This window comes from Rattus norvegicus, chromosome 2 (genome assembly GCF_021556685.1).
Source record: "Rattus norvegicus strain SHRSP/BbbUtx chromosome 2, alternate assembly SHRSP_T2T, whole genome shotgun sequence".
Taxonomy (NCBI): domain Eukaryota; kingdom Metazoa; phylum Chordata; class Mammalia; order Rodentia; family Muridae; genus Rattus; species Rattus norvegicus.
Window position 1 is genome coordinate 41461913 of NC_141535.1, and position 6559 is coordinate 41468471.

Genomic DNA, 6559 nt, shown 5'->3' on the forward strand with positions numbered 1-6559 from the left:
GGGCATCTGGGTTCTTTCCAGCTTCTGGCTATTATAAATAAGGCTGCGATGAACATAGTGGAGCACGTGTCTTTTTTATATGTTGGGGCATCTTGTGGGTATATGCCCAAGAGAGGTATAGCTGGATCCTCAGGCAGTTCAATGTCCAATTTTCTGAGGAACCTCCAGACTGATTTCCAGAATGGTTTTACCAGTCTGCAATCCCACCAACAATGGAGGAGTGTTCCTCTTTCTCTGCATCCTCGCCAGCATCTGCTGTCACCTGAGTTTTTGATCTTTTGTAGCTTTTTCTTAATTCAGTTTTGAAAGATTGTACCTAATACAACAAAAAAAATCCCTAAGTTGAAATTGATATACAATGCTGGTGAAATTAACTCAGTTAGATGACAGGTCTGGGAAAATAGAAGACTGAAGAAAATCCCACAAAAGGCCCTTGTTTCTTGTCCAGATGGAAAGGCTACTCCCCACCAATGCCCTCTCCTCTTAGGTCAGCAGCCAAGTCAGTCACAGATATGGAGCTGACCCCACACTACAGTCCAGGCAGATGAAGACCTCTATTGGATGGTACCTGTCGAAGTTGCCTGGCTCCCACCTGAAATACCAGGGAGGTGTCTCTGTCCATATGTCCCTGAGTCCACTGAAGGCAACTGAGAAGCTGTAGGTGACTTGGGCCGAACCCAAAGCCCTAACAAGACACCTCTGCTCACTGATTTGGGCTTGAGTTCAATCCTCACACTTTTCTTACCTGTTAGATATTTTACTTTAGCTTTTGCTCGCTCATCTGCATCAAAGTAGCAAACAGTTATTGAATACATTGTGGTGTGTGCACCCTGTACTTAATGAGGGCTATGCCTGTCCAACTAGAAAAACAGCAGTCTATAAAATTTGGGTTCAGTGTCAGCAAACTGGGCTTTGCCTTCGAAGAATGCCTCCACTTACCTTGGTGTCCCAGTTTTTATTCAGATAATATACATAGGTCACACATCTTCAAACTCCATTTGGGTTATTGACATGATGGATATAGCCCCTATGGTTGCCTGTGTAACAAGCAACCATGGCCTTGTGCTGCCCCACTCTGAAGGACACTGGTTGAACATAATAGATGGACTACTCCCCCATGTCATGCCCATGAAGAAAAGAAAAGCAGACACAATGCAGACTATGTCCTCTGGAAAAGGAAAGCATGTTCTGCTCAGCTCCTCAAGTCTTGGCTCAGGGGACCAGTCAGCATGATACATCAAGAGGATAACATCCACAGAATTGTGGAGTACCCATGTGATCCGTTAATGCTGGACAGAGATTCAACAGAATCCCTTGGTCACCTGACTAATAGCAGGGTGTTTCCTGTCAGCAGGCAGAGCTTCTGCTAGTCAGCATCACATCTGAATTTCCTGTCAGCACAGGAAATTTGTTTTAGTTCGTCAGGGTGAACCAGAGTGTGCACCAGAGTGGCAGTGAAATTGGGGGTCAAAGTTTCATTCAGCTGTTTATGCTGTAGCTGCCCAGCTTCCTCCTGCTGTGGAGGATCAGTCGTCCATTCTGCTCAAGAGCATGTTGATGGCTGGTCGCTCAGCAGTGCTCTTTCCCCTCAATCCAGGTGGTGTGATTCCCCCGGATGGCCTTGGAAGAGTCACTCTTCCGGCTGGCCAGCTGCAGGTCTCTGAACTCGCCAGAGTCCTGCAGGGCGCGCACCTCTTAGCTGATTTGCTGCCTGGTCTCCCTGCCCTGGAAGTCTTGCGCTATTCAGATGCTGTACTCCTGCAGAGCACAGTGTACTCCAGCACCAGCTTCATCACAGGCGGAGGCTTGCTCTGTCCATTGGGCTGCAGCTCTCACCCAGGACTCAGTGCCTCCCAGGGGCCGCCTCCCTCTGCGCACAGTCTGCTGTGCTCAGACTCAGAGACCTGCTAGTTTGGAGGATCCTAGGAGCTGGCCTGTGCCAGGCATGGGCAGTCCTTGCCACACTGCATCCTCAGTACCTGGAATTCACCAGAGAGATGCGCTCTCCCTACTCTGGGCCGCCTCACAGGTTCCTGTGGCTCCCGGGGCCCCACCTGGCGATGCAGCACATGGAAGGCACAGCTGCACTCAGGGGTCCTTTGCGCCCTTGCACACCATCTTGTGCTTCTTCCAGTCCTGGTTCTGCTGCTCCTTGCATCACTGCCCATAGCACACAAAGTTCTCCATCTTACCGCAGAGCCACTCTCCCTACTGCCAGTGGCGCTCTCTGGTGCTCAGCATGCCTGGCCTGCCACTGTCACTGGCATTTGCCTTGCCTGACTTGCAGGGAGCTGCCTAGTGCACCAAGTGCCTGAAAGAGTGATGACTGCAGGGAGCATTGCACACTGGGGCCCCTTGGGCTGCTTCTTGGTAGGCAGGCAGGGCAAGGGCCTGTGGGTGCCACAGATTCGGGCCACCAGTGCTGCAAGTACACCTCAGCCTGATCAACTCCGTTTTTAAATCCACGTGCTTTTTCTAAGGAAATATCCTCCTTACCTATCCCTGCCATCGTGTCTTCTAATGTCTCTGGGCGCCTAAATTTCACATTACACTGTGAAAATGTCCTTCACTATTCCCGGAATCTTGGATGGTCATGGCTCTGCCAGACGTTGTCTCCATTAGAGTAAAGAAAAGTTGCCGAATTGCTTTGAAATACTGATGTAGGGAGATCTGGACTCCAGCCTTTCTTCAAAGTACCAACCACTCACCACATTCTGTTTTTATCATGTGTTTCTTTCTGTACAGAACAAATCCACTTAGAGATGTTAGGATTCACATTATAGCATTTTAATGATTTTATGGTAGAGGAAAACCAGTCATTATTACCAGAGACCTTGTTCATTATCTCATGTGGATATAGGCTTTGTTAAAACTTGTCTCAGTGCAGATAAGTCTACATTTATGCAAGAGAAGTTCTTGTCATACAGATCTTTCACTTGCTTGGTTAGAGTCATACCTAGGGATTTATGTTATTTGGGACTATTATGAAGGGTGTCGTTTCCATAATTTCTTTCTCGGCTTGTTCTCTTTTGTGTAGAGGAAGGCGACTGGTTTATTTGAGTTAATTTTATACCCAGTCACTTTGCTGAAGGTGTTTATCAGGTTTAGTAGTTCTCTGTTGGAACTTTTGGGATCACTTAAATATGCTGTCCTATCATCTGCAAATAGTGATATTTTGACTTCTCCCTTTCTAATTTGTATCCCTTTGACCTCCTTTATGCTGTCTGATTTCTCTGGCTAGGACTTTGAGAACTATATTGAATAAGTAGGGGAGAGCATGGGGAGCCTTGTCTAGTCTCTGATTTTAGTGGGATTGCTTCAAGTTTCTCTTCATTTAGTTTAATGTTAGCGACTGGTTAGCGACATGGCTTTTACTATGTTTAGGTATGGGTCTTCAATTCCTGATCTTTCCAGGACTTTTATCATGAAGGGGTGTTGAATTTTGTCAAATGCTTTCTCAGTATCTAATGAGATGATCATGTGGTTTTCTGCTTTGAGTTTGTTTACACAGTGGAATTACATTGATGGATTTCCATATATTGAATCATCCCTGCTTCCTTGGTATGAAGCCTACTTGATCATGATAGATTTTGATGTGTTCCTGCATTCCATTTGCGAGAAATTTATTAAGTATTTTTGCTTTGACACTCATAAGGGTAATTGCTTTGAAGTTCTCTTTCTTTATTGGGGATGTTTGCTTGGTTTAGGTACAAGCATAATTGTGGCTTCATAGAAGGAATTGGGTAGTGTTCCTTCTGTTTCTATTTTGTAGAATAGTTTGGACAGTATTGGTATGAGGTCTTCTATGAAGATCTGATAGAATTCTGCACTAAACCCATCTGGTCTTGGGCTCTTTTTGGTTGGGAGAATTTTAATAACTGCTTCTATTTCCTTAGGAGTTATGAGGTTGTTTAAATGGTTTATCTGTTCCTGATTTAACTTCGATACCTGGTATCTGTCTAGGAAATTGTCCATTTCCTGCAGATTTTCAAGTTTTGTTGAATATAGGCTTTTGTAGTAGGATCTGATGATTTTTTTTAATTTCCTCAGATTCTGTTGTTATGTCTTCCTTTTCATTTCTGATTTTGTTAGTTTGGATAATATCTTTATGCCCTCTGGTTAGACTGACTAAGGGCTTATCGATCTTGTGGATTTTTTTCAACGAACCAGCTCCTAGTTTTGTCGATTCTTTATATAGTTCTTATTGTTTCTCCTTGGTTGATTTCAGCTCTGAGATTGATTATTTCCTGCCTTCTACTCTTCTTGTATGAATTTGCTTCTTTCTGTTCTAGAGCTTTCAGGTGTGCTGTCAAGCTGCTATTGTATGCTCCAGTTTCTTTTTGGAGGCACTCAGAGCTGTGAGTTTTCCTCTTAGCACTGCTTTCATTGTGTCCCATAAGTTTGGGTATGTTGTGCCTGCATTTTCATTAAATTCTAAAAAGTCTTTAATTTCTTTCTTTATTTCTTCCTTGACCAGGTTTTCATTGAGTACAGCATTGTCTAGCTGCCATGTGTATGTCGGCTTTCTGTCGTTTTGTTATTATTGAAGACCAGTCTTAGTCGATGGTCATCTGATAGGATGCATGGGATTATTTCAATCTTCTTCTATCTGGTGAGAACTCGAACTCATGAGAATGTATGGGTTTGGATCTGTGGGGTGAATGATCTCAATTGTCTTAACTACTTTTCTCAGCTTATGGCTAGTTTCTATAATCAGTCTTCCTAAGCTAATTCACAATTAAGAGTGATTGATTCCTGAGAGGCCCTCAGGGCATCAGGATTCCTTTCTCTATGAGCTGGGCAATATGGACTCTGATACCCTGTTTTGCTTCTAGAATCGTTGGGTATTTCATTAATCTGGACAAGCAGAGTGGGACTCATTAGTTGAACAATTATAGCAATGTCATTTATGTCCAGTCCTGAAGAGTTATTTTGTACCCAAACTCCTGGGAATCTTTACTTCAAATCTGAGAAATAGTCCAACTCTATCTTCTGATTGGTGGCAGATCGTTCAGCTGGACAACAACTTTCTTTTAGTTACTGAAATTCTAAGTGTGCCTCATTACAGAGATGATGAGTGTTGCTTTCAGTTTAAGCAAGAGTTCTCATGCTGGGGCATTCAGACATGATCAATAAACAGTGGGAATTGTCTCGGTCCCCAGGTCCAGGCTATGTTAGGCTGTGTAGGGGTAATAATGCAGTTTTCCTATTTCTATTTAGACTGCAATCTTATGATCAGTCAATTGCCCTCAAGATTCTAAAGCACCCAATCGCTCACTTTGATGCTTGATTTAGCAGAACATTCCTTCCCTTCAGATTGCTTCAGCAAAATGTTGCTTCATAAGTCTGTCTTCCTCTTTCACTTGTGTTCTCTTCAAGAAAGCACTCCTTCATGAGTCTTCCTTATTCTTTTACCTGTGACCACTTCAGGAAAACATTCATTCATGTGTTTCCCTCAGCAAAACAATATCAAAGACAACTGACTTTCCAAAGAACCCTGAATTTCCACTTCAGAATTTAACACTAATTGAGTCGTAACAATAACTCTGCTATACTCATAGGTCAATGCTATCCTCATAATAAACAGAAAAGCTTCCTCCTGCAGTAGATGGCAGCCAATACAGAGGCTGTCAGAGAGGCATTATACAAGGAGAAATAACTTCATGTTTGCTATCCCAACTTTACCATACTGGGCTGCTGGCTTATGCATGAACTGTTTGCAAGTGGATCGAGATGTCACTGCTGACTCCTGTGAACTGAACTGCTGATTTCCTGACAACCCATATAGGATTTTCTCTAAAGTATCCTTTGTAAACAGATTCACTTCCCCTTATCATTTTTTTCTCTACTACCTCTGATCAGTGGTAGACTAAAATGATGGTTAAAGCATTTAAGAAACACCATTAAAAGAAGTTTTTGAGAAAATCAAAGTAATAACTTTCCTTAGGGAGGACAAGAGGATTAGGTTTTCCTCTTGGCCCTAGGCCTATCCAGTTTCAGGTTCATGGTCAACACGGCAACATTATGTGTGGGTTACATCCCATGGAATGAGATTCAAATCAAGTCAGATTATTGGTTAGTAATTTCCACAAGGTTTGTTTCACAATTACACCAATATATATCTTGGTCACTCTGGTAGGCTCAAGGATTTTTGGCTGTGTTGCTGTTCAACTTTTGGCTTTGGTAGGATCACCTTACAGGATGATGAGCACTAGTCAATTCGGGGTGGAAGCTCTAGGAATGCATTAGCTTGACTTGTCAGTGTTAAATGAGTGATTCAGTGCCATCTATAACAATTAGTTCTTTGTGTCAATTTATGGAGAAAAACCATTGGCTTGCAAAGGGTTGCAAAAACCATAAACCCCACATAATCATGGAAACTGAATAACTTTCTACTCAATGGTAGCATTATGATGGAAGGTATAAAGAAAAGAATTAAATACTTAAAGAAGTTAATGAAAATTAAGGGATAGCATACCCAAACTTAGGGGGCACAATGGAAGCAGTGCTAAGAGGAAAATTCATAGCACTGAGTACCTTCATAAAGAAATTGGGGCGA

The 6559-nt window shown here is 42.8% G+C and overlaps 1 pseudogene; it reads right to left on the reverse strand.

The window, feature by feature from the left end:
- Positions 1–554: 554 nt before the first annotated feature.
- Egln1-ps5 (egl-9 family hypoxia-inducible factor 1, pseudogene 5) lies at positions 555–2158 on the reverse strand (annotated as a pseudogene).
- Between the last annotated feature and the right edge of the window lie 4401 nt (positions 2159–6559).